Genomic DNA, 26,535 nt, shown 5'->3' with positions numbered 1-26,535 from the left:
AGAAAAAGACATTCGCCACCGCCACCAAAAACACACCTGAGAAGGATGTATATACACAATACGTAACATACTAAATCTTTTTATCTCGTAAGGACAAAATTTAATTTTAAATTATGCAGAACTCATTTTTATTCATTTACTTCTGTTTACACTTTTATCGGGCTTTAACTTTATTAACCCTGAAAGCAATTAGATTTTTTATTTTTAAGAAAAATAATTATACTCACCTTGTGATGTAAAAAGAAAAAAACAATTAATACTTACCTCGACGTTGGAAAAAAACCAAACCTAGGAAAAAAACGAAAAATGTAACAATTTTTAGCAATGTACGCGCTAATTTAATTTAATTAACCGCGAACATTTTAGAAATTTGTATTTTGACTGAAAATTAATAAACAAATTCAGTATCTGTTCTTATCAGCTTAATATCTGATACGGGTCCCATCGGGGCCCAAGATATTAAACTTATTTTTGGACGGCGGCGGAGTGGTCGGAGCTTGCTCCACCTCCGCCACGGGTCGGCCTGGTATTGCAGTAAATCCGGGATCGGCCCACTTCTCTCTTGAAATCAAAAATCAAACGCTCTTATAATGGCGCACTGCGCAACACAGTATTTCCGGGAAATGTTATTTGGCTGTCTTTATATATATTTCTTTATTATAATATATTGCCCCTCTGACGTCATAAGTGGTAAAATCCTTATTGTCGAATAGTTAATAATGAAGAATCGGAAAGATTCCAGTTTTTGAATTTTCTTTTACCTAGTTATACACTCTTTTTCGCGGTATTTTCACGGAGGATAGGAAGGGAGGCGAAGTAGGAGGGATGAATGGCGGCAAGATTGCGGCAGCTACGCTACGTCTAGCCGCCATTTTTCCGAAATTTTCCCGCCGCTAAGCTTCTTACAAGGATGCTGCCGCGTTCATCCCTCCTACTTCGCCTCCCTTCCTATCCTCCTTGGTATTTTCCTGGGCGCGTCCATGCTTGGTTTTCCCCCTTTCAGTCCTCTCCTCCATTATGGATACCCAAGGAGTGGATGCTAGACTCCCCGTTTAGGGCAGAGGCAATGGCCGACGAGCGGGAGGCAAGTAAGAGGGGTAAAATAAAGGCGCGAAAAGAGGTTGTTCTGTGTTATTCCTGTGGTTTTATTCGTAACCCAAGGTTCGTAAATCGTGCATGTTCTAAGTGGTTGGCTGAAGGAACCGGTTTTCATAACGTAAATTCGCGGGTTTCGGTATGGTGGGTAGAGACAGCGCGCCCCTCATTTTTAGGTCATTGGGTTCCAGCCAAGATGTTCCGCGTAAAGAGAAAACACGAAATAAGCCCCTCTCCATTTTTTCTCTCTTCCCGTCTTCCGTGGACAGTGAGTCGCCGCCGGGGGCCCGCCGCCCGCGGCAGCTACATTACCAAGATATAAAGTGGCAAGGCTTATTTTTGGTAAGTACAAAATCATTTATTATATATTGCTCTATAATTAACTATATTTGGAATTAAACATTTTTGTTCTATTTATCTCAAAGTCATGATTATTCCTAACATTAATAGTATTAAACTTAATATGATATATCTTTTGTTAAAGTAGATTAGGAATTTATAATTTTAATATTTATAGAGGAGTTCGGATTTAAAATGTTATATTTTTTTAATAATGATCTCAAAGATCTGACTTTTGAAATGTTTGTTACTTTTTCTAAGTATCAATAAAACATGACATTAAATTTATATTGTGCCAAGGTTCATTTTTATATTTTACATAAACTACATCACCTAAAACAATTAATAGATAAAAGTTAGCTATATTATTTTGTTTAAAAAATATATCTCTGTCTCCGTTTTATTATTTAATTTCGTGGTTTGTTTTGATATTTTGTATTTTTGGGTTACTCCCCTAATCCATGCGGCTGTCCCATGATAAAACCTTCTATAAAACATTTTCCAAAAGTCCTTTTTTAGATTCAACTATTTAAATTACATTTAAGATTAAAATTTAGAACAAAAAATATATTTCACAATTAGAATTTGTTAATAAAATTTTAACTTTGGACTTCATTCCAAAACCAGAAAAGGCCATTTCAGAGTGGATTTTACCGCGGAAATGTTTTTGTTTAGAGATAAACGTTAGTTAGTTAGTTAGTTAGTTAGTTAGTTAGTTAATTAGTTAGTTAGTTAGTTAGTTAGTTAATTAGTTAGTTAGTTAGTTAGTTAGTTAGTTAGTTAGTTAGTTAGTTAGTTAGTAAGTAAGTAAGTAAGTAAGTAAGTAAGTAAGTAAGTAAGTTAGTACTATTTTAAGTACAAGCCTTAAGTAGAATAAAATGAAAACCAATTTTCTCGCCATTTTATTTTGTTCAATTTTGATACTAACATGTATTTTATTCACGGAAAGATGCTGCCAGTTGTTAAAAAAAGGCCAAGAGTTGACCGAAATAATATTATCGTCTGGGCGAACTTTTAATTGCATAAAAAAGCAGCGTCAAAATGATAGGATGAAGGTATTTTCCTGTTAAAAGACGCAAATCCCATCCCGCGAAAATAAATGAGTAGCCAACGGCACGCGGTGTTCCCAGGTGGTCTCCCTCCCAAGTACTGACCGCGCTCGACGCTGCTTAACTTCGGTGATCAGACGAGAACCGGTGTATTCAGCGTGATATGGCCGTTGCCGCTAGAGTGTAATTGATAGCGGTGGACAAGCCGCGACTAGCCAGGTCCTGGTAGGTTGGTGATCGCCGAGGGCCACCGGCTGCATGCGGCTCCAATAGAACGTTCTATACACTCTTTTTAGAAACGTTTACTGGGCGCCGATATTATCGTACAGACAACCAACGAGCAAGCCCTTTACCGCAGAAATTTCATCCCCCCCCCCCCCCCCCAAACCAGTTTTTTCATCACCCTCCCCGTAGACTGTAAGGTGATGGCGGTCGATTGGGAAGGCGCGTTTACGAATCTATAAAATTGGTGTGGTGTGCTTTCCCCCTTTGGAGTTCGGAGGAGGTGAAGGTTTGGCCGGTTTTTCGTCTTAGAGAAATATATTTATCTGGCAAACCCGTAAGAAATTGAGAGCAGTCAATTTTTATTAGTAGCGTAGTTGCTAGCCTAGGCTTCACATATTTCCGGCTTTGCTTTCCGCGCCTTTTTTCTTATTTTAAATGATTTTTGTAATAAATGTATGATGGCAAATAAGAAAAATTCTAGAAAATACTAGTCCCAAATCCACGTGTTTAAGATGAAACTTAGATCATGAAAATATCCTTAACCCCAAACATACTTCAACACCTAGGGTGCCTCCTACAACTCCTAAAAGGTACGTCTCTAAAATATTCATATAAAGACAGGACATAAGCCGAATTCTCTTAAACCAAAGAATAACAAAAGTTGTTAGTCCTGCTGAACCAGCTCTATAGTCTGTATGAAAAGTGACCGGTTATGGTCCACTTTTATAGAACGCTCTATTCGCTTATAATAAATTTTTCCTAAATGGTCATTTAAACGCGTTTGACGTTTCACGTAGAATCTAGTACACTTAATACGTTATTTATGGTCCTATAAACCACCATTTAGATTTTTTTTCCATACGGCCCGGTAAAGTGGCCCACTCTACTGTCTCTAGCCGATGACCCCAAAAGTGCCAGTCCGGGCCTGGCGGTGTACCTCTATTTCACGGATTCAAGATATCGTCTTCTCCTTTGTTCGCGCGATGGCTACAAACGTTGTCATCTCCCACCAGGACCAACATTCGGTGACGTAATTATGAAATATTTGAAATGCTCGAATTCTCTCTTTTTACTTTGTTAAACAGTGACGGCTCCTAGCGGGTTATCGCTTCTCGGCCTTTTGGCTAAGATCAAAGTGTAGTATCTGTTCCCAGCTATTTCGCTGAAATCTTGGCCGAAAGGCCGTCAAGCGAGTTTCCTAGCTCTCCAGCCAGTTCCTGAAATGCGGACTTACCTGTCTGTATCCTGACGTCACTGTTCCTGTACCTGTTCCTGCTCCGGCTCCTGAAGCTGCTGTTCCGGTTCCATCGCAGTTCCTGATTCCGCTACTGTACCTTTTCCGGGTTCCGCCGCTACTTACCTGTCGCTGCTGTTCCTGGTCTCCACGCCGTATCCCGACTTGGCTGATTGCAGCCATTGCTTCCTGACGCTGTTCCTTCCTGGGACTTACCTTCATCTGACGATCTCTCCATAGCCATCATGGCTATGGAGGTGAAAAAACGCACGGCTCACCTTGAAGTCGACGCCGGATTCCTGGACGTCGCTCGGACCTTCCACGAGAAGCTCGGCTCTGACTGCCTTGATACTCTTCAACCTGTTGGTAAAGAAAAATTTTTAATTACTTTTACAACCCTGGCCTTCCTGCAACAAGCTCTATCCTACAACGACCTCGAAATCAACAATAAACCATGCCGACTCACCAGCGTCGAAGATGACGGCGTCTGGGTTACTATTAAAAACCTGCCTTGCTGGATCCAATGGGACTCTGTCCTTACCACCATGAGACAATATGGCACCATTAAAGCTCACCGACTCGATGAATACCCTCAACTTAAAGGTCTTAAAAATGGCGACAGATCAGTCAAGATAAAAATTGAAAAAAATATACCCAACGTAATCTATTTCGGACGTAGCCGTGCGCTGGCATACTACCAAGGAGTCGTTAAGAAGTGTTTCTTTTGCGACAAGGAGGGACACACGGTGTCCTCATGCGAAGTGAAACAATCAAGGAAGGAAGCTGCAATACTAAAAACCTTGGAAGGCCAGGGGAAGGAACCAACCGGGAGGTCCGAGGACGTCCAGGCAGTGGACATTGCCGACCCGTCCCAGACACCCGAGAGGATAAACGAGGAGGAACAGGCAGACAAGCCCTGCAGCGCAAAGAAAGTCCCAAAGGATCCGAATGAGTGGACCCCGACCCATGAGGCTCTCCTCGACAAATTCACACCGGATACCATCCACCAGTTCGTGGATAAAGTCCTCAAAAGCAAAAGGACCAAAGAGAGGAAAGCATTTATGCTCGCTAAAGTCGACGAATGGGTTCAAAACAAGAATAAGCGCCGCCTAAGTACCTCACCAGAAAAAGCCACCACATTAAGTTTAAAAAAGGGGAAGAACAACGACGAGGAGAAGATAATCCACCAAGGCTCCCAGAAGGAGAAGAAATCCTTTGCCGAAGCTATTAAGACGGACGAAAACACTCTTAACAATACGGTCGATTTTTACACAGAATACGTGACGTACTAGATATCTCTTAATTTTTACACTTATTGGTATTTACTTGTGATAGTATTTCCTTTTACGCATTACGAAAAGTTTGAAATGTAAATTTTGTTTTAACTTTACATTTTTTAACTCTATTTTTTAACTTTATCGTACTTCTCCTTTGTTCAGTTACGTATGGCTACAAACGGTAAAAATGTCATAGTGGCCATGTAGGATCCATTATTCGGCACTGTAAACGTTCAAATTAATAGTTATTTAATATTTGAAATGCTCGAATTCAATCTCTTAATATTACTGCCTTAAATTAATTACAAGTTTAACCGGCAGAACCTAATGACTAGGGTTACTCGTAACTCAAGCTTTTTAATAAGACAAAGTGTCAGTATCTGTTCTTATCAGCTTAATATCTGATACGGGTCCCATCGGGGCCCAAGATATTAAACTTATTTTTGGACGGCGGCGGAGTGGTCGGAGCTTGCTCCACCTCCGCCACGGGTCGGCCTGGTATTGCAGTAAATCCGGGATCGGCCCACTTCTCTCTTGAAATCAAAAATCAAACGCTCTTATAATGGCGCACTGCGCAACACAGTATTTCCGGGAAATGTTATTTGGCTGTCTTTATATATATTTCTTTATTATAATATATTGCCCCTCTGACGTCATAAGTGGTAAAATCCTTATTGTCGAATAGTTAATAATGAAGAATCGGAAAGATTCCAGTTTTTGAATTTTCTTTTACCTAGTTATACACTCTTTTTCGCGGTATTTTCACGGAGGATAGGAAGGGAGGCGAAGTAGGAGGGATGAATGGCGGCAAGATTGCGGCAGCTACGCTACGTCTAGCCGCCATTTTTCCGAAATTTTCCCGCCGCTAAGCTTCTTACAAGGATGCTGCCGCGTTCATCCCTCCTACTTCGCCTCCCTTCCTATCCTCCTTGGTATTTTCCTGGGCGCGTCCATGCTTGGTTTTCCCCCCTTTTCAGTCCTCTCCTCCATTATGGATACCCAAGGAGTGGATGCTAGACTCCCCGTTTAGGGCAGAGGCAATGGCCGACGAGCGGGAGGCAAGTAAGAGGGGTAAAATAAAGGCGCGAAAAGAGGTTGTTCTGTGTTATTCCTGTGGTTTTATTCGTAACCCAAGGTTCGTAAATCGTGCATGTTCTAAGTGGTTGGCTGAAGGAACCGGTTTTCATAACGTAAATTCGCGGGTTTCGGTATGGTGGGTAGAGACAGCGCGCCCCTCATTTTTAGGTCATTGGGTTCCAGCCAAGATGTTCCGCGTAAAGAGAAAACACGAAATAAGCCCCTCTCCATTTTTTCTCTCTTCCCGTCTTCCGTGGACAGTGAGTCGCCGCCGGGGGCCCGCCGCCCGCGGCAGCTACATTACCAAGATATAAAGTGGCAAGGCTTATTTTTGGTAAGTACAAAATCATTTATTATATATTGCTCTATAATTAACTATATTTGGAATTAAACATTTTTGTTCTATTTATCTCAAAGTCATGATTATTCCTAACATTAATAGTATTAAACTTAATATGATATATCTTTTGTTAAAGTAGATTAGGAATTTATAATTTTAATATTTATAGAGGAGTTCGGATTTAAAATGTTATATTTTTTTAATAATGATCTCAAAGATCTGACTTTTGAAATGTTTGTTACTTTTTCTCTAAGTATCAATAAAACATGACATTAAATTTATATTGTGCCAAGGTTCATTTTTATATTTTACATAAACTACATCACCTAAAACAATTAATAGATAAAAGTTAGCTATATTATTTTGTTTAAAAAATATATCTCTGTCTCCGTTTTATTATTTAATTTCGTGGTTTGTTTTGATATTTTGTATTTTTGGGTTACTCCCCTAATCCATGCGGCTGTCCCATGATAAAACCTTCTATAAAACATTTTCCAAAAGTCCTTTTTTAGATTCAACTATTTAAATTACATTTAAGATTAAAATTTAGAACAAAAAATATATTTCACAATTAGAATTTGTTAATAAAATTTTAACTTTGGACTTCATTCCAAAACCAGAAAAGGCCATTTCAGAGTGGATTTTACCGCGGAAATGTTTTTGTTTAGAGATAAACGTTAGTTAGTTAGTTAGTTAGTTAGTTAGTTAGTTAATTAGTTAGTTAGTTAGTTAGTTAGTTAGTTAATTAGTTAGTTAGTTAGTTAGTTAGTTAGTTAGTTAGTTAGTTAGTTAGTTAGTAAGTAAGTAAGTAAGTAAGTAAGTAAGTAAGTAAGTAAGTTAGTTACTATTATTTTAAGTACAAGCCTTAAGTAGAATAAAATGAAAACCAATTTTCTCGCCATTTTATTTTGTTCAATTTTGATACTAACATGTATTTTATTCACGGAAAGATGCTGCCAGTTGTTAAAAAAAGGCCAAGAGTTGACCGAAATAATATTATCGTCTGGGCGAACTTTTAATTGCATAAAAAAGCAGCGTCAAAATGATAGGATGAAGGTATTTTCCTGTTAAAAGACGCAAATCCCATCCCGCGAAAATAAATGAGTAGCCAACGGCACGCGGTGTTCCCAGGTGGTCTCCCTCCCAAGTACTGACCGCGCTCGACGCTGCTTAACTTCGGTGATCAGACGAGAACCGGTGTATTCAGCGTGATATGGCCGTTGCCGCTAGAGTGTAATTGATAGCGGTGGACAAGCCGCGACTAGCCAGGTCCTGGTAGGTTGGTGATCGCCGAGGGCCACCGGCTGCATGCGGCTCCAATAGAACGTTCTATACACTCTTTTTAGAAACGTTTACTGGGCGCCGATATTATCGTACAGACAACCAACGAGCAAGCCCTTTACCGCAGAAATTTCATCCCCCCCCCCCCCCCCAAACCAGTTTTTTCATCACCCTCCCCGTAGACTGTAAGGTGATGGCGGTCGATTGGGAAGGCGCGTTTACGAATCTATAAAATTGGTGTGGTGTGCTTTCCCCCTTTGGAGTTCGGAGGAGGTGAAGGTTTGGCCGGTTTTTCGTCTTAGAGAAATATATTTATCTGGCAAACCCGTAAGAAATTGAGAGCAGTCAATTTTTATTAGTAGCGTAGTTGCTAGCCTAGGCTTCACATATTTCCGGCTTTGCTTTCCGCGCCTTTTTTCTTATTTTAAATGATTTTTGTAATAAATGTATGATGGCAAATAAGAAAAATTCTAGAAAATACTAGTCCCAAATCCACGTGTTTAAGATGAAACTTAGATCATGAAAATATCCTTAACCCCAAACATACTTCAACACCTAGGGTGCCTCCTACAACTCCTAAAAGGTACGTCTCTAAAATATTCATATAAAGACAGGACATAAGCCGAATTCTCTTAAACCAAAGAATAACAAAAGTTGTTAGTCCTGCTGAACCAGCTCTATAGTCTGTATGAAAAGTGACCGGTTATGGTCCACTTTTATAGAACGCTCTATTCGCTTATAATAAATTTTTCCTAAATGGTCATTTAAACGCGTTTGACGTTTCACGTAGAATCTAGTACACTTAATACGTTATTTATGGTCCTATAAACCACCATTTAGATTTTTTTTCCATACGGCCCGGTAAAGTGGCCCACTCTACTGTCTCTAGCCGATGACCCCAAAAGTGCCAGTCCGGGCCTGGCGGTGTACCTCTATTTCACGGATTCAAGATATCGTCTTCTCCTTTGTTCGCGCGATGGCTACAAACGTTGTCATCTCCCACCAGGACCAACATTCGGTGACGTAATTATGAAATATTTGAAATGCTCGAATTCTCTCTTTTTACTTTGTTAAACAGTGACGGCTCCTAGCGGGTTATCGCTTCTCGGCCTTTTGGCTAAGATCAAAGTGTAGTATCTGTTCTTATCAGCTTAATATCTGATACGGGTCCCATCGGGGCCCAAGATATTAAACTTATTTTTGGACGGCGGCGGAGTGGTCGGAGCTTGCTCCACCTCCGCCACGGGTCGGCCTGGTATTGCAGTAAATCCGGGATCGGCCCACTTCTCTCTTGAAATCAAAAATCAAACGCTCTTATAATGGCGCACTGCGCAACACAGTATTTCCGGGAAATGTTATTTGGCTGTCTTTATATATATTTCTTTATTATAATATATTGCCCCTCTGACGTCATAAGTGGTAAAATCCTTATTGTCGAATAGTTAATAATGAAGAATCGGAAAGATTCCAGTTTTTGAATTTTCTTTTACCTAGTTATACACTCTTTTTCGCGGTATTTTCACGGAGGATAGGAAGGGAGGCGAAGTAGGAGGGATGAATGGCGGCAAGATTGCGGCAGCTACGCTACGTCTAGCCGCCATTTTTCCGAAATTTTCCCGCCGCTAAGCTTCTTACAAGGATGCTGCCGCGTTCATCCCTCCTACTTCGCCTCCCTTCCTATCCTCCTTGGTATTTTCCTGGGCGCGTCCATGCTTGGTTTTCCCCCTTTCAGTCCTCTCCTCCATTATGGATACCCAAGGAGTGGATGCTAGACTCCCCGTTTAGGGCAGAGGCAATGGCCGACGAGCGGGAGGCAAGTAAGAGGGGTAAAATAAAGGCGCGAAAAGAGGTTGTTCTGTGTTATTCCTGTGGTTTTATTCGTAACCCAAGGTTCGTAAATCGTGCATGTTCTAAGTGGTTGGCTGAAGGAACCGGTTTTCATAACGTAAATTCGCGGGTTTCGGTATGGTGGGTAGAGACAGCGCGCCCCTCATTTTTAGGTCATTGGGTTCCAGCCAAGATGTTCCGCGTAAAGAGAAAACACGAAATAAGCCCCTCTCCATTTTTTCTCTCTTCCCGTCTTCCGTGGACAGTGAGTCGCCGCCGGGGGCCCGCCGCCCGCGGCAGCTACATTACCAAGATATAAAGTGGCAAGGCTTATTTTTGGTAAGTACAAAATCATTTATTATATATTGCTCTATAATTAACTATATTTGGAATTAAACATTTTTGTTCTATTTATCTCAAAGTCATGATTATTCCTAACATTAATAGTATTAAACTTAATATGATATATCTTTTGTTAAAGTAGATTAGGAATTTATAATTTTAATATTTATAGAGGAGTTCGGATTTAAAATGTTATATTTTTTTAATAATGATCTCAAAGATCTGACTTTTGAAATGTTTGTTACTTTTTCTAAGTATCAATAAAACATGACATTAAATTTATATTGTGCCAAGGTTCATTTTTATATTTTACATAAACTACATCACCTAAAACAATTAATAGATAAAAGTTAGCTATATTATTTTGTTTAAAAAATATATCTCTGTCTCCGTTTTATTATTTAATTTCGTGGTTTGTTTTGATATTTTGTATTTTTGGGTTACTCCCCTAATCCATGCGGCTGTCCCATGATAAAACCTTCTATAAAACATTTTCCAAAAGTCCTTTTTTAGATTCAACTATTTAAATTACATTTAAGATTAAAATTTAGAACAAAAAATATATTTCACAATTAGAATTTGTTAATAAAATTTTAACTTTGGACTTCATTCCAAAACCAGAAAAGGCCATTTCAGAGTGGATTTTACCGCGGAAATGTTTTTGTTTAGAGATAAACGTTAGTTAGTTAGTTAGTTAGTTAGTTAGTTAGTTAATTAGTTAGTTAGTTAGTTAGTTAGTTAATTAGTTAGTTAGTTAGTTAGTTAGTTAGTTAGTTAGTTAGTTAGTTAGTTAGTAAGTAAGTAAGTAAGTAAGTAAGTAAGTAAGTAAGTAAGTAAGTTAGTACTATTTTAAGTACAAGCCTTAAGTAGAATAAAATGAAAACCAATTTTCTCGCCATTTTATTTTGTTCAATTTTGATACTAACATGTATTTTATTCACGGAAAGATGCTGCCAGTTGTTAAAAAAAGGCCAAGAGTTGACCGAAATAATATTATCGTCTGGGCGAACTTTTAATTGCATAAAAAAGCAGCGTCAAAATGATAGGATGAAGGTATTTTCCTGTTAAAAGACGCAAATCCCATCCCGCGAAAATAAATGAGTAGCCAACGGCACGCGGTGTTCCCAGGTGGTCTCCCTCCCAAGTACTGACCGCGCTCGACGCTGCTTAACTTCGGTGATCAGACGAGAACCGGTGTATTCAGCGTGATATGGCCGTTGCCGCTAGAGTGTAATTGATAGCGGTGGACAAGCCGCGACTAGCCAGGTCCTGGTAGGTTGGTGATCGCCGAGGGCCACCGGCTGCATGCGGCTCCAATAGAACGTTCTATACACTCTTTTTAGAAACGTTTACTGGGCGCCGATATTATCGTACAGACAACCAACGAGCAAGCCCTTTACCGCAGAAATTTCATCCCCCCCCCCCCCCCCCCAAACCAGTTTTTTCATCACCCTCCCCGTAGACTGTAAGGTGATGGCGGTCGATTGGGAAGGCGCGTTTACGAATCTATAAAATTGGTGTGGTGTGCTTTCCCCCTTTGGAGTTCGGAGGAGGTGAAGGTTTGGCCGGTTTTTCGTCTTAGAGAAATATATTTATCTGGCAAACCCGTAAGAAATTGAGAGCAGTCAATTTTTATTAGTAGCGTAGTTGCTAGCCTAGGCTTCACATATTTCCGGCTTTGCTTTCCGCGCCTTTTTTCTTATTTTAAATGATTTTTGTAATAAATGTATGATGGCAAATAAGAAAAATTCTAGAAAATACTAGTCCCAAATCCACGTGTTTAAGATGAAACTTAGATCATGAAAATATCCTTAACCCCAAACATACTTCAACACCTAGGGTGCCTCCTACAACTCCTAAAAGGTACGTCTCTAAAATATTCATATAAAGACAGGACATAAGCCGAATTCTCTTAAACCAAAGAATAACAAAAGTTGTTAGTCCTGCTGAACCAGCTCTATAGTCTGTATGAAAAGTGACCGGTTATGGTCCACTTTTATAGAACGCTCTATTCGCTTATAATAAATTTTTCCTAAATGGTCATTTAAACGCGTTTGACGTTTCACGTAGAATCTAGTACACTTAATACGTTATTTATGGTCCTATAAACCACCATTTAGATTTTTTTTCCATACGGCCCGGTAAAGTGGCCCACTCTACTGTCTCTAGCCGATGACCCCAAAAGTGCCAGTCCGGGCCTGGCGGTGTACCTCTATTTCACGGATTCAAGATATCGTCTTCTCCTTTGTTCGCGCGATGGCTACAAACGTTGTCATCTCCCACCAGGACCAACATTCGGTGACGTAATTATGAAATATTTGAAATGCTCGAATTCTCTCTTTTTACTTTGTTAAACAGTGACGGCTCCTAGCGGGTTATCGCTTCTCGGCCTTTTGGCTAAGATCAAAGTGTAGTATCTGTTCTTATCAGCTTAATATCTGATACGGGTCCCATCGGGGCCCAAGATATTAAACTTATTTTTGGACGGCGGCGGAGTGGTCGGAGCTTGCTCCACCTCCGCCACGGGTCGGCCTGGTATTGCAGTAAATCCGGGATCGGCCCACTTCTCTCTTGAAATCAAAAATCAAACGCTCTTATAATGGCGCACTGCGCAACACAGTATTTCCGGGAAATGTTATTTGGCTGTCTTTATATATATTTCTTTATTATAATATATTGCCCCTCTGACGTCATAAGTGGTAAAATCCTTATTGTCGAATAGTTAATAATGAAGAATCGGAAAGATTCCAGTTTTTGAATTTTCTTTTACCTAGTTATACACTCTTTTTCGCGGTATTTTCACGGAGGATAGGAAGGGAGGCGAAGTAGGAGGGATGAATGGCGGCAAGATTGCGGCAGCTACGCTACGTCTAGCCGCCATTTTTCCGAAATTTTCCCGCCGCTAAGCTTCTTACAAGGATGCTGCCGCGTTCATCCCTCCTACTTCGCCTCCCTTCCTATCCTCCTTGGTATTTTCCTGGGCGCGTCCATGCTTGGTTTTCCCCCTTTCAGTCCTCTCCTCCATTATGGATACCCAAGGAGTGGATGCTAGACTCCCCGTTTAGGGCAGAGGCAATGGCCGACGAGCGGGAGGCAAGTAAGAGGGGTAAAATAAAGGCGCGAAAAGAGGTTGTTCTGTGTTATTCCTGTGGTTTTATTCGTAACCCAAGGTTCGTAAATCGTGCATGTTCTAAGTGGTTGGCTGAAGGAACCGGTTTTCATAACGTAAATTCGCGGGTTTCGGTATGGTGGGTAGAGACAGCGCGCCCCTCATTTTTAGGTCATTGGGTTCCAGCCAAGATGTTCCGCGTAAAGAGAAAACACGAAATAAGCCCCTCTCCATTTTTTCTCTCTTCCCGTCTTCCGTGGACAGTGAGTCGCCGCCGGGGGCCCGCCGCCCGCGGCAGCTACATTACCAAGATATAAAGTGGCAAGGCTTATTTTTGGTAAGTACAAAATCATTTATTATATATTGCTCTATAATTAACTATATTTGGAATTAAACATTTTTGTTCTATTTATCTCAAAGTCATGATTATTCCTAACATTAATAGTATTAAACTTAATATGATATATCTTTTGTTAAAGTAGATTAGGAATTTATAATTTTAATATTTATAGAGGAGTTCGGATTTAAAATGTTATATTTTTTTAATAATGATCTCAAAGATCTGACTTTTGAAATGTTTGTTACTTTTTCTAAGTATCAATAAAACATGACATTAAATTTATATTGTGCCAAGGTTCATTTTTATATTTTACATAAACTACATCACCTAAAACAATTAATAGATAAAAGTTAGCTATATTATTTTGTTTAAAAAATATATCTCTGTCTCCGTTTTATTATTTAATTTCGTGGTTTGTTTTGATATTTTGTATTTTTGGGTTACTCCCCTAATCCATGCGGCTGTCCCATGATAAAACCTTCTATAAAACATTTTCCAAAAGTCCTTTTTTAGATTCAACTATTTAAATTACATTTAAGATTAAAATTTAGAACAAAAAATATATTTCACAATTAGAATTTGTTAATAAAATTTTAACTTTGGACTTCATTCCAAAACCAGAAAAGGCCATTTCAGAGTGGATTTTACCGCGGAAATGTTTTTGTTTAGAGATAAACGTTAGTTAGTTAGTTAGTTAGTTAGTTAGTTAGTTAATTAGTTAGTTAGTTAGTTAGTTAGTTAGTTAATTAGTTAGTTAGTTAGTTAGTTAGTTAGTTAGTTAGTTAGTTAGTTAGTTAGTAAGTAAGTAAGTAAGTAAGTAAGTAAGTAAGTAAGTAAGTAAGTTAGTACTATTTTAAGTACAAGCCTTAAGTAGAATAAAATGAAAACCAATTTTCTCGCCATTTTATTTTGTTCAATTTTGATACTAACATGTATTTTATTCACGGAAAGATGCTGCCAGTTGTTAAAAAAAGGCCAAGAGTTGACCGAAATAATATTATCGTCTGGGCGAACTTTTAATTGCATAAAAAAGCAGCGTCAAAATGATAGGATGAAGGTATTTTCCTGTTAAAAGACGCAAATCCCATCCCGCGAAAATAAATGAGTAGCCAACGGCACGCGGTGTTCCCAGGTGGTCTCCCTCCCAAGTACTGACCGCGCTCGACGCTGCTTAACTTCGGTGATCAGACGAGAACCGGTGTATTCAGCGTGATATGGCCGTTGCCGCTAGAGTGTAATTGATAGCGGTGGACAAGCCGCGACTAGCCAGGTCCTGGTAGGTTGGTGATCGCCGAGGGCCACCGGCTGCATGCGGCTCCAATAGAACGTTCTATACACTCTTTTTAGAAACGTTTACTGGGCGCCGATATTATCGTACAGACAACCAACGAGCAAGCCCTTTACCGCAGAAATTTCATCCCCCCCCCCCCCCCCAAACCAGTTTTTTCATCACCCTCCCCGTAGACTGTAAGGTGATGGCGGTCGATTGGGAAGGCGCGTTTACGAATCTATAAAATTGGTGTGGTGTGCTTTCCCCCTTTGGAGTTCGGAGGAGGTGAAGGTTTGGCCGGTTTTTCGTCTTAGAGAAATATATTTATCTGGCAAACCCGTAAGAAATTGAGAGCAGTCAATTTTTATTAGTAGCGTAGTTGCTAGCCTAGGCTTCACATATTTCCGGCTTTGCTTTCCGCGCCTTTTTTCTTATTTTAAATGATTTTTGTAATAAATGTATGATGGCAAATAAGAAAAATTCTAGAAAATACTAGTCCCAAATCCACGTGTTTAAGATGAAACTTAGATCATGAAAATATCCTTAACCCCAAACATACTTCAACACCTAGGGTGCCTCCTACAACTCCTAAAAGGTACGTCTCTAAAATATTCATATAAAGACAGGACATAAGCCGAATTCTCTTAAACCAAAGAATAACAAAAGTTGTTAGTCCTGCTGAACCAGCTCTATAGTCTGTATGAAAAGTGACCGGTTATGGTCCACTTTTATAGAACGCTCTATTCGCTTATAATAAATTTTTCCTAAATGGTCATTTAAACGCGTTTGACGTTTCACGTAGAATCTAGTACACTTAATACGTTATTTATGGTCCTATAAACCACCATTTAGATTTTTTTTCCATACGGCCCGGTAAAGTGGCCCACTCTACTGTCTCTAGCCGATGACCCCAAAAGTGCCAGTCCGGGCCTGGCGGTGTACCTCTATTTCACGGATTCAAGATATCGTCTTCTCCTTTGTTCGCGCGATGGCTACAAACGTTGTCATCTCCCACCAGGACCAACATTCGGTGACGTAATTATGAAATATTTGAAATGCTCGAATTCTCTCTTTTTACTTTGTTAAACAGTGACGGCTCCTAGCGGGTTATCGCTTCTCGGCCTTTTGGCTAAGATCAAAGTGTAGTATCTGTTCTTATCAGCTTAATATCTGATACGGGTCCCATCGGGGCCCAAGATATTAAACTTATTTTTGGACGGCGGCGGAGTGGTCGGAGCTTGCTCCACCTCCGCCACGGGTCGGCCTGGTATTGCAGTAAATCCGGGATCGGCCCACTTCTCTCTTGAAATCAAAAATCAAACGCTCTTATAATGGCGCACTGCGCAACACAGTATTTCCGGGAAATGTTATTTGGCTGTCTTTATATATATTTCTTTATTATAATATATTGCCCCTCTGACGTCATAAGTGGTAAAATCCTTATTGTCGAATAGTTAATAATGAAGAATCGGAAAGATTCCAGTTTTTGAATTTTCTTTTACCTAGTTATACACTCTTTTTCGCGGTATTTTCACGGAGGATAGGAAGGGAGGCGAAGTAGGAGGGATGAATGGCGGCAAGATTGCGGCAGCTACGCTACGTCTAGCCGCCATTTTTCCGAAATTTTCCCGCCGCTAAGCTTCTTACAAGGATGCTGCCGCGTTCATCCCTCCTACTTCGCCTCCCTTCCTATCCTCCTTGGTATTTTCCTGGGCGCGTCCATGCTTGGTTTTCCCCCTTTCAGTCCTCTCCTCCATTATGGATACCCAAGGAGTGGATGCTAGACTCCCCGTTTAGGGCAGAGGCAATGGCCGACGAGCGGGAGGCAAGTAAGAGGGGTAAAATAAAGGCGCGAAAAGAGGTTGTTCTGTGTTATTCCTGTGGTTTTATTCGTAACCCAAGGTTCGTAAATCGTGCATGTTCTAAGTGGTTGGCTGAAGGAACCGGTTTTCATAACGTAAATTCGCGGGTTTCGGTATGGTGGGTAGAGACAGCGCGCCCCTCATTTTTAGGTCATTGGGTTCCAGCCAAGATGTTCCGCGTAAAGAGAAAACACGAAATAAGCCCCTCTCCATTTTTTCTCTCTTCCCGTCTTCCGTGGACAGTGAGTCGCCGCCGGGGGCCCGCCGCCCGCGGCAGCTACATTACCAAGATATAAAGTGGCAAGGCTTATTTTTGGTAAGTACAAAATCATTTATTATATATTGCTCTATAATTAACTATATTTGGAATTAAACATTTTTGTTCTATTTATCTCAAAGTCATGATTATTCCTAACATTAATAGTATTAAACTTAATATGATATATCTTTTGTTAAAGTAGATTAGGAATTTATAATTTTAATATTTATAGAGGAGTTCGGATTTAAAATGTTATATTTTTTTAATAATGATCTCAAAGATCTGACTTTTGAAATGTTTGTTACTTTTTCTAAGTATCAATAAAACATGACATTAAATTTATATTGTGCCAAGGTTCATTTTTATATTTTACATAAACTACATCACCTAAAACAATTAATAGATAAAAGTTAGCTATATTATTTTGTTTAAAAAATATATCTCTGTCTCCGTTTTATTATTTAATTTCGTGGTTTGTTTTGATATTTTGTATTTTTGGGTTACTCCCCTAATCCATGCGGCTGTCCCATGATAAAACCTTCTATAAAACATTTTCCAAAAGTCCTTTTTTAGATTCAACTATTTAAATTACATTTAAGATTAAAATTTAGAACAAAAAATATATTTCACAATTAGAATTTGTTAATAAAATTTTAACTTTGGACTTCATTCCAAAACCAGAAAAGGCCATTTCAGAGTGGATTTTACCGCGGAAATGTTTTTGTTTAGAGATAAACGTTAGTTAGTTAGTTAGTTAGTTAGTTAGTTAGTTAATTAGTTAGTTAGTTAGTTAGTTAGTTAATTAGTTAGTTAGTTAGTTAGTTAGTTAGTTAGTTAGTTAGTTAGTTAGTTAGTAAGTAAGTAAGTAAGTAAGTAAGTAAGTAAGTAAGTAAGTAAGTTAGTACTATTTTAAGTACAAGCCTTAAGTAGAATAAAATGAAAACCAATTTTCTCGCCATTTTATTTTGTTCAATTTTGATACTAACATGTATTTTATTCACGGAAAGATGCTGCCAGTTGTTAAAAAAAGGCCAAGAGTTGACCGAAATAATATTATCGTCTGGGCGAACTTTTAATTGCATAAAAAAGCAGCGTCAAAATGATAGGATGAAGGTATTTTCCTGTTAAAAGACGCAAATCCCATCCCGCGAAAATAAATGAGTAGCCAACGGCACGCGGTGTTCCCAGGTGGTCTCCCTCCCAAGTACTGACCGCGCTCGACGCTGCTTAACTTCGGTGATCAGACGAGAACCGGTGTATTCAGCGTGATATGGCCGTTGCCGCTAGAGTGTAATTGATAGCGGTGGACAAGCCGCGACTAGCCAGGTCCTGGTAGGTTGGTGATCGCCGAGGGCCACCGGCTGCATGCGGCTCCAATAGAACGTTCTATACACTCTTTTTAGAAACGTTTACTGGGCGCCGATATTATCGTACAGACAACCAACGAGCAAGCCCTTTACCGCAGAAATTTCATCCCCCCCCCCCCCCAAACCAGTTTTTTCATCACCCTCCCCGTAGACTGTAAGGTGATGGCGGTCGATTGGGAAGGCGCGTTTACGAATCTATAAAATTGGTGTGGTGTGCTTTCCCCCTTTGGAGTTCGGAGGAGGTGAAGGTTTGGCCGGTTTTTCGTCTTAGAGAAATATATTTATCTGGCAAACCCGTAAGAAATTGAGAGCAGTCAATTTTTATTAGTAGCGTAGTTGCTAGCCTAGGCTTCACATATTTCCGGCTTTGCTTTCCGCGCCTTTTTTCTTATTTTAAATGATTTTTGTAATAAATGTATGATGGCAAATAAGAAAAATTCTAGAAAATACTAGTCCCAAATCCACGTGTTTAAGATGAAACTTAGATCATGAAAATATCCTTAACCCCAAACATACTTCAACACCTAGGGTGCCTCCTACAACTCCTAAAAGGTACGTCTCTAAAATATTCATATAAAGACAGGACATAAGCCGAATTCTCTTAAACCAAAGAATAACAAAAGTTGTTAGTCCTGCTGAACCAGCTCTATAGTCTGTATGAAAAGTGACCGGTTATGGTCCACTTTTATAGAACGCTCTATTCGCTTATAATAAATTTTTCCTAAATGGTCATTTAAACGCGTTTGACGTTTCACGTAGAATCTAGTACACTTAATACGTTATTTATGGTCCTATAAACCACCATTTAGATTTTTTTTCCATACGGCCCGGTAAAGTGGCCCACTCTACTGTCTCTAGCCGATGACCCCAAAAGTGCCAGTCCGGGCCTGGCGGTGTACCTCTATTTCACGGATTCAAGATATCGTCTTCTCCTTTGTTCGCGCGATGGCTACAAACGTTGTCATCTCCCACCAGGACCAACATTCGGTGACGTAATTATGAAATATTTGAAATGCTCGAATTCTCTCTTTTTACTTTGTTAAACAGTGACGGCTCCTAGCGGGTTATCGCTTCTCGGCCTTTTGGCTAAGATCAAAGTGTAGTATCTGTTCTTATCAGCTTAATATCTGATACGGGTCCCATCGGGGCCCAAGATATTAAACTTATTTTTGGACGGCGGCGGAGTGGTCGGAGCTTGCTCCACCTCCGCCACGGGTCGGCCTGGTATTGCAGTAAATCCGGGATCGGCCCACTTCTCTCTTGAAATCAAAAATCAAACGCTCTTATAATGGCGCACTGCGCAACACAGTATTTCCGGGAAATGTTATTTGGCTGTCTTTATATATATTTCTTTATTATAATATATTGCCCCTCTGACGTCATAAGTGGTAAAATCCTTATTGTCGAATAGTTAATAATGAAGAATCGGAAAGATTCCAGTTTTTGAATTTTCTTTTACCTAGTTATACACTCTTTTTCGCGGTATTTTCACGGAGGATAGGAAGGGAGGCGAAGTAGGAGGGATGAATGGCGGCAAGATTGCGGCAGCTACGCTACGTCTAGCCGCCATTTTTCCGAAATTTTCCCGCCGCTAAGCTTCTTACAAGGATGCTGCCGCGTTCATCCCTCCTACTTCGCCTCCCTTCCTATCCTCCTTGGTATTTTCCTGGGCGCGTCCATGCTTGGTTTTCCCCCTTTCAGTCCTCTCCTCCATTATGGATACCCAAGGAGTGGATGCTAGACTCCCCGTTTAGGGCAGAGGCAATGGCCGACGAGCGGGAGGCAAGTAAGAGGGGTAAAATAAAGGCGCGAAAAGAGGTTGTTCTGTGTTATTCCTGTGGTTTTATTCGTAACCCAAGGTTCGTAAATCGTGCATGTTCTAAGTGGTTGGCTGAAGGAACCGGTTTTCATAACGTAAATTCGCGGGTTTCGGTATGGTGGGTAGAGACAGCGCGCCCCTCATTTTTAGGTCATTGGGTTCCAGCCAAGATGTTCCGCGTAAAGAGAAAACACGAAATAAGCCCCTCTCCATTTTTTCTCTCTTCCCGTCTTCCGTGGACAGTGAGTCGCCGCCGGGGGCCCGCCGCCCGCGGCAGCTACATTACCAAGATATAAAGTGGCAAGGCTTATTTTTGGTAAGTACAAAATCATTTATTATATATTGCTCTATAATTAACTATATTTGGAATTAAACATTTTTGTTCTATTTATCTCAAAGTCATGATTATTCCTAACATTAATAGTATTAAACTTAATATGATATATCTTTTGTTAAAGTAGATTAGGAATTTATAATTTTAATATTTATAGAGGAGTTCGGATTTAAAATGTTATATTTTTTTAATAATGATCTCAAAGATCTGACTTTTGAAATGTTTGTTACTTTTTCTAAGTATCAATAAAACATGACATTAAATTTATATTGTGCCAAGGTTCATTTTTATATTTTACATAAACTACATCACCTAAAACAATTAATAGATAAAAGTTAGCTATATTATTTTGTTTAAAAAATATATCTCTGTCTCCGTTTTATTATTTAATTTCGTGGTTTGTTTTGATATTTTGTATTTTTGGGTTACTCCCCTAATCCATGCGGCTGTCCCATGATAAAACCTTCTATAAAACATTTTCCAAAAGTCCTTTTTTAGATTCAACTATTTAAATTACATTTAAGATTAAAATTTAGAACAAAAAATATATTTCACAATTAGAATTTGTTAATAAAATTTTAACTTTGGACTTCATTCCAAAACCAGAAAAGGCCATTTCAGAGTGGATTTTACCGCGGAAATGTTTTTGTTTAGAGATAAACGTTAGTTAGTTAGTTAGTTAGTTAGTTAGTTAGTTAATTAGTTAGTTAGTTAGTTAGTTAGTTAATTAGTTAGTTAGTTAGTTAGTTAGTTAGTTAGTTAGTTAGTTAGTTAGTTAGTAAGTAAGTAAGTAAGTAAGTAAGTAAGTAAGTAAGTAAGTAAGTTAGTACTATTTTAAGTACAAGCCTTAAGTAGAATAAAATGAAAACCAATTTTCTCGCCATTTTATTTTGTTCAATTTTGATACTAACATGTATTTTATTCACGGAAAGATGCTGCCAGTTGTTAAAAAAAGGCCAAGAGTTGACCGAAATAATATTATCGTCTGGGCGAACTTTTAATTGCATAAAAAAGCAGCGTCAAAATGATAGGATGAAGGTATTTTCCTGTTAAAAGACGCAAATCCCATCCCGCGAAAATAAATGAGTAGCCAACGGCACGCGGTGTTCCCAGGTGGTCTCCCTCCCAAGTACTGACCGCGCTCGACGCTGCTTAACTTCGGTGATCAGACGAGAACCGGTGTATTCAGCGTGATATGGCCGTTGCCGCTAGAGTGTAATTGATAGCGGTGGACAAGCCGCGACTAGCCAGGTCCTGGTAGGTTGGTGATCGCCGAGGGCCACCGGCTGCATGCGGCTCCAATAGAACGTTCTATACACTCTTTTTAGAAACGTTTACTGGGCGCCGATATTATCGTACAGACAACCAACGAGCAAGCCCTTTACCGCAGAAATTTCATCCCCCCCCCCCCCCCCCAAACCAGTTTTTTCATCACCCTCCCCGTAGACTGTAAGGTGATGGCGGTCGATTGGGAAGGCGCGTTTACGAATCTATAAAATTGGTGTGGTGTGCTTTCCCCCTTTGGAGTTCGGAGGAGGTGAAGGTTTGGCCGGTTTTTCGTCTTAGAGAAATATATTTATCTGGCAAACCCGTAAGAAATTGAGAGCAGTCAATTTTTATTAGTAGCGTAGTTGCTAGCCTAGGCTTCACATATTTCCGGCTTTGCTTTCCGCGCCTTTTTTCTTATTTTAAATGATTTTTGTAATAAATGTATGATGGCAAATAAGAAAAATTCTAGAAAATACTAGTCCCAAATCCACGTGTTTAAGATGAAACTTAGATCATGAAAATATCCTTAACCCCAAACATACTTCAACACCTAGGGTGCCTCCTACAACTCCTAAAAGGTACGTCTCTAAAATATTCATATAAAGACAGGACATAAGCCGAATTCTCTTAAACCAAAGAATAACAAAAGTTGTTAGTCCTGCTGAACCAGCTCTATAGTCTGTATGAAAAGTGACCGGTTATGGTCCACTTTTATAGAACGCTCTATTCGCTTATAATAAATTTTTCCTAAATGGTCATTTAAACGCGTTTGACGTTTCACGTAGAATCTAGTACACTTAATACGTTATTTATGGTCCTATAAACCACCATTTAGATTTTTTTTCCATACGGCCCGGTAAAGTGGCCCACTCTACTGTCTCTAGCCGATGACCCCAAAAGTGCCAGTCCGGGCCTGGCGGTGTACCTCTATTTCACGGATTCAAGATATCGTCTTCTCCTTTGTTCGCGCGATGGCTACAAACGTTGTCATCTCCCACCAGGACCAACATTCGGTGACGTAATTATGAAATATTTGAAATGCTCGAATTCTCTCTTTTTACTTTGTTAAACAGTGACGGCTCCTAGCGGGTTATCGCTTCTCGGCCTTTTGGCTAAGATCAAAGTGTAGTATCTGTTCTTATCAGCTTAATATCTGATACGGGTCCCATCGGGGCCCAAGATATTAAACTTATTTTTGGACGGCGGCGGAGTGGTCGGAGCTTGCTCCACCTCCGCCACGGGTCGGCCTGGTATTGCAGTAAATCCGGGATCGGCCCACTTCTCTCTTGAAATCAAAAATCAAACGCTCTTATAATGGCGCACTGCGCAACACAGTATTTCCGGGAAATGTTATTTGGCTGTCTTTATATATATTTCTTTATTATAATATATTGCCCCTCTGACGTCATAAGTGGTAAAATCCTTATTGTCGAATAGTTAATAATGAAGAATCGGAAAGATTCCAGTTTTTGAATTTTCTTTTACCTAGTTATACACTCTTTTTCGCGGTATTTTCACGGAGGATAGGAAGGGAGGCGAAGTAGGAGGGATGAATGGCGGCAAGATTGCGGCAGCTACGCTACGTCTAGCCGCCATTTTTCCGAAATTTTCCCGCCGCTAAGCTTCTTACAAGGATGCTGCCGCGTTCATCCCTCCTACTTCGCCTCCCTTCCTATCCTCCTTGGTATTTTCCTGGGCGCGTCCATGCTTGGTTTTCCCCCTTTCAGTCCTCTCCTCCATTATGGATACCCAAGGAGTGGATGCTAGACTCCCCGTTTAGGGCAGAGGCAATGGCCGACGAGCGGGAGGCAAGTAAGAGGGGTAAAATAAAGGCGCGAAAAGAGGTTGTTCTGTGTTATTCCTGTGGTTTTATTCGTAACCCAAGGTTCGTAAATCGTGCATGTTCTAAGTGGTTGGCTGAAGGAACCGGTTTTCATAACGTAAATTCGCGGGTTTCGGTATGGTGGGTAGAGACAGCGCGCCCCTCATTTTTAGGTCATTGGGTTCCAGCCAAGATGTTCCGCGTAAAGAGAAAACACGAAATAAGCCCCTCTCCATTTTTTCTCTCTTCCCGTCTTCCGTGGACAGTGAGTCGCCGCCGGGGGCCCGCCGCCCGCGGCAGCTACATTACCAAGATATAAAGTGGCAAGGCTTATTTTTGGTAAGTACAAAATCATTTATTATATATTGCTCTATAATTAACTATATTTGGAATTAAACATTTTTGTTCTATTTATCTCAAAGTCATGATTATTCCTAACATTAATAGTATTAAACTTAATATGATATATCTTTTGTTAAAGTAGATTAGGAATTTATAATTTTAATATTTATAGAGGAGTTCGGATTTAAAATGTTATATTTTTTTAATAATGATCTCAAAGATCTGACTTTTGAAATGTTTGTTACTTTTTCTAAGTATCAATAAAACATGACATTAAATTTATATTGTGCCAAGGTTCATTTTTATATTTTACATAAACTACATCACCTAAAACAATTAATAGATAAAAGTTAGCTATATTATTTTGTTTAAAAAATATATCTCTGTCTCCGTTTTATTATTTAATTTCGTGGTTTGTTTTGATATTTTGTATTTTTGGGTTACTCCCCTAATCCATGCGGCTGTCCCATGATAAAACCTTCTATAAAACATTTTCCAAAAGTCCTTTTTTAGATTCAACTATTTAAATTACATTTAAGATTAAAATTTAGAACAAAAAATATATTTCACAATTAGAATTTGTTAATAAAATTTTAACTTTGGACTTCATTCCAAAACCAGAAAAGGCCATTTCAGAGTGGATTTTACCGCGGAAATGTTTTTGTTTAGAGATAAACGTTAGTTAGTTAGTTAGTTAGTTAGTTAGTTAGTTAATTAGTTAGTTAGTTAGTTAGTTAGTTAATTAGTTAGTTAGTTAGTTAGTTAGTTAGTTAGTTAGTTAGTTAGTTAGTTAGTAAGTAAGTAAGTAAGTAAGTAAGTAAGTAAGTAAGTAAGTAAGTTAGTACTATTTTAAGTACAAGCCTTAAGTAGAATAAAATGAAAACCAATTTTCTCGCCATTTTATTTTGTTCAATTTTGATACTAACATGTATTTTATTCACGGAAAGATGCTGCCAGTTGTTAAAAAAAGGCCAAGAGTTGACCGAAATAATATTATCGTCTGGGCGAACTTTTAATTGCATAAAAAAGCAGCGTCAAAATGATAGGATGAAGGTATTTTCCTGTTAAAAGACGCAAATCCCATCCCGCGAAAATAAATGAGTAGCCAACGGCACGCGGTGTTCCCAGGTGGTCTCCCTCCCAAGTACTGACCGCGCTCGACGCTGCTTAACTTCGGTGATCAGACGAGAACCGGTGTATTCAGCGTGATATGGCCGTTGCCGCTAGAGTGTAATTGATAGCGGTGGACAAGCCGCGACTAGCCAGGTCCTGGTAGGTTGGTGATCGCCGAGGGCCACCGGCTGCATGCGGCTCCAATAGAACGTTCTATACACTCTTTTTAGAAACGTTTACTGGGCGCCGATATTATCGTACAGACAACCAACGAGCAAGCCCTTTACCGCAGAAATTTCATCCCCCCCCCCCCCCCAAACCAGTTTTTTCATCACCCTCCCCGTAGACTGTAAGGTGATGGCGGTCGATTGGGAAGGCGCGTTTACGAATCTATAAAATTGGTGTGGTGTGCTTTCCCCCTTTGGAGTTCGGAGGAGGTGAAGGTTTGGCCGGTTTTTCGTCTTAGAGAAATATATTTATCTGGCAAACCCGTAAGAAATTGAGAGCAGTCAATTTTTATTAGTAGCGTAGTTGCTAGCCTAGGCTTCACATATTTCCGGCTTTGCTTTCCGCGCCTTTTTTCTTATTTTAAATGATTTTTGTAATAAATGTATGATGGCAAATAAGAAAAATTCTAGAAAATACTAGTCCCAAATCCACGTGTTTAAGATGAAACTTAGATCATGAAAATATCCTTAACCCCAAACATACTTCAACACCTAGGGTGCCTCCTACAACTCCTAAAAGGTACGTCTCTAAAATATTCATATAAAGACAGGACATAAGCCGAATTCTCTTAAACCAAAGAATAACAAAAGTTGTTAGTCCTGCTGAACCAGCTCTATAGTCTGTATGAAAAGTGACCGGTTATGGTCCACTTTTATAGAACGCTCTATTCGCTTATAATAAATTTTTCCTAAATGGTCATTTAAACGCGTTTGACGTTTCACGTAGAATCTAGTACACTTAATACGTTATTTATGGTCCTATAAACCACCATTTAGATTTTTTTTCCATACGGCCCGGTAAAGTGGCCCACTCTACTGTCTCTAGCCGATGACCCCAAAAGTGCCAGTCCGGGCCTGGCGGTGTACCTCTATTTCACGGATTCAAGATATCGTCTTCTCCTTTGTTCGCGCGATGGCTACAAACGTTGTCATCTCCCACCAGGACCAACATTCGGTGACGTAATTATGAAATATTTGAAATGCTCGAATTCTCTCTTTTTACTTTGTTAAACAGTGACGGCTCCTAGCGGGTTATCGCTTCTCGGCCTTTTGGCTAAGATCAAAGTGTAGTATCTGTTCTTATCAGCTTAATATCTGATACGGGTCCCATCGGGGCCCAAGATATTAAACTTATTTTTGGACGGCGGCGGAGTGGTCGGAGCTTGCTCCACCTCCGCCACGGGTCGGCCTGGTATTGCAGTAAATCCGGGATCGGCCCACTTCTCTCTTGAAATCAAAAATCAAACGCTCTTATAATGGCGCACTGCGCAACACAGTATTTCCGGGAAATGTTATTTGGCTGTCTTTATATATAT

At 39.7% G+C, this 26,535-nt stretch overlaps 15 non-coding genes and 1 pseudogene across 15 annotated transcripts; 9 read left to right on the top strand and 7 right to left on the bottom strand.

Moving 5' to 3' along the window:
* The first annotated feature begins 372 nt into the window (after nucleotides 1-372).
* Nucleotides 373-560, top strand: LOC149920894 (U2 spliceosomal RNA). Its single transcript, XR_016477675.1, has one exon. It is a non-coding gene; the product is annotated as a U2 spliceosomal RNA (small nuclear RNA).
* A 1,979-nt stretch (nucleotides 561-2,539) lies between these two features.
* On the bottom strand, nucleotides 2,540-2,658 carry LOC149920893 (5S ribosomal RNA). The gene has a single exon (XR_016477701.1). It is a non-coding gene; the product is annotated as a 5S ribosomal RNA (ribosomal RNA).
* A 1,154-nt stretch (nucleotides 2,659-3,812) lies between these two features.
* Nucleotides 3,813-3,915, top strand: LOC149920892 (U2 spliceosomal RNA; annotated as a pseudogene).
* A 1,649-nt stretch (nucleotides 3,916-5,564) lies between these two features.
* Nucleotides 5,565-5,751, top strand: LOC149920891 (U2 spliceosomal RNA). Its single transcript, XR_016477674.1, has one exon. It is a non-coding gene; the product is annotated as a U2 spliceosomal RNA (small nuclear RNA).
* Nucleotides 5,752-7,742: 1,991 nt separating this feature from the next.
* On the bottom strand, nucleotides 7,743-7,861 carry LOC149920890 (5S ribosomal RNA). Its single transcript, XR_016477700.1, has one exon. It is a non-coding gene; the product is annotated as a 5S ribosomal RNA (ribosomal RNA).
* A 1,153-nt stretch (nucleotides 7,862-9,014) lies between these two features.
* Nucleotides 9,015-9,206, top strand: LOC149920889 (U2 spliceosomal RNA). The gene has a single exon (XR_016477608.1). It is a non-coding gene; the product is annotated as a U2 spliceosomal RNA (small nuclear RNA).
* A 1,983-nt stretch (nucleotides 9,207-11,189) lies between these two features.
* On the bottom strand, nucleotides 11,190-11,308 carry LOC149920888 (5S ribosomal RNA). Its single transcript, XR_016477699.1, has one exon. It is a non-coding gene; the product is annotated as a 5S ribosomal RNA (ribosomal RNA).
* Nucleotides 11,309-12,463: 1,155 nt separating this feature from the next.
* LOC149920887 (U2 spliceosomal RNA) lies at nucleotides 12,464-12,655 on the top strand. Its single transcript, XR_016477607.1, has one exon. It is a non-coding gene; the product is annotated as a U2 spliceosomal RNA (small nuclear RNA).
* Nucleotides 12,656-14,642: 1,987 nt separating this feature from the next.
* LOC149920886 (5S ribosomal RNA) lies at nucleotides 14,643-14,761 on the bottom strand. Its single transcript, XR_016477698.1, has one exon. It is a non-coding gene; the product is annotated as a 5S ribosomal RNA (ribosomal RNA).
* Nucleotides 14,762-15,914: 1,153 nt separating this feature from the next.
* Nucleotides 15,915-16,106, top strand: LOC149920885 (U2 spliceosomal RNA). Its single transcript, XR_016477605.1, has one exon. It is a non-coding gene; the product is annotated as a U2 spliceosomal RNA (small nuclear RNA).
* Nucleotides 16,107-18,089: 1,983 nt separating this feature from the next.
* On the bottom strand, nucleotides 18,090-18,208 carry LOC149920884 (5S ribosomal RNA). Its single transcript, XR_016477697.1, has one exon. It is a non-coding gene; the product is annotated as a 5S ribosomal RNA (ribosomal RNA).
* Nucleotides 18,209-19,359: 1,151 nt separating this feature from the next.
* Nucleotides 19,360-19,551, top strand: LOC149920883 (U2 spliceosomal RNA). The gene has a single exon (XR_016477604.1). It is a non-coding gene; the product is annotated as a U2 spliceosomal RNA (small nuclear RNA).
* Nucleotides 19,552-21,534: 1,983 nt separating this feature from the next.
* Nucleotides 21,535-21,653, bottom strand: LOC149920882 (5S ribosomal RNA). The gene has a single exon (XR_016477696.1). It is a non-coding gene; the product is annotated as a 5S ribosomal RNA (ribosomal RNA).
* A 1,154-nt stretch (nucleotides 21,654-22,807) lies between these two features.
* LOC149920881 (U2 spliceosomal RNA) lies at nucleotides 22,808-22,999 on the top strand. The gene has a single exon (XR_016477603.1). It is a non-coding gene; the product is annotated as a U2 spliceosomal RNA (small nuclear RNA).
* A 1,983-nt stretch (nucleotides 23,000-24,982) lies between these two features.
* On the bottom strand, nucleotides 24,983-25,101 carry LOC149920880 (5S ribosomal RNA). The gene has a single exon (XR_016477694.1). It is a non-coding gene; the product is annotated as a 5S ribosomal RNA (ribosomal RNA).
* Nucleotides 25,102-26,253: 1,152 nt separating this feature from the next.
* On the top strand, nucleotides 26,254-26,445 carry LOC149920879 (U2 spliceosomal RNA). The gene has a single exon (XR_016477602.1). It is a non-coding gene; the product is annotated as a U2 spliceosomal RNA (small nuclear RNA).
* The last annotated feature ends 90 nt before the right edge of the window (nucleotides 26,446-26,535 follow it).

The sequence above is a fragment of the Leiobunum rupestre genome (genome assembly GCF_980474605.1).
Source record: "Leiobunum rupestre chromosome 9 unlocalized genomic scaffold, qqLeiRupe1.1.hap1 SUPER_9_unloc_1, whole genome shotgun sequence".
NCBI classification, from domain to species: domain Eukaryota; kingdom Metazoa; phylum Arthropoda; class Arachnida; order Opiliones; family Sclerosomatidae; genus Leiobunum; species Leiobunum rupestre.
The sequence above is the reverse complement of the archived record's forward strand: the minus strand, read 5'-3'. Positions and strand labels throughout refer to the sequence as shown.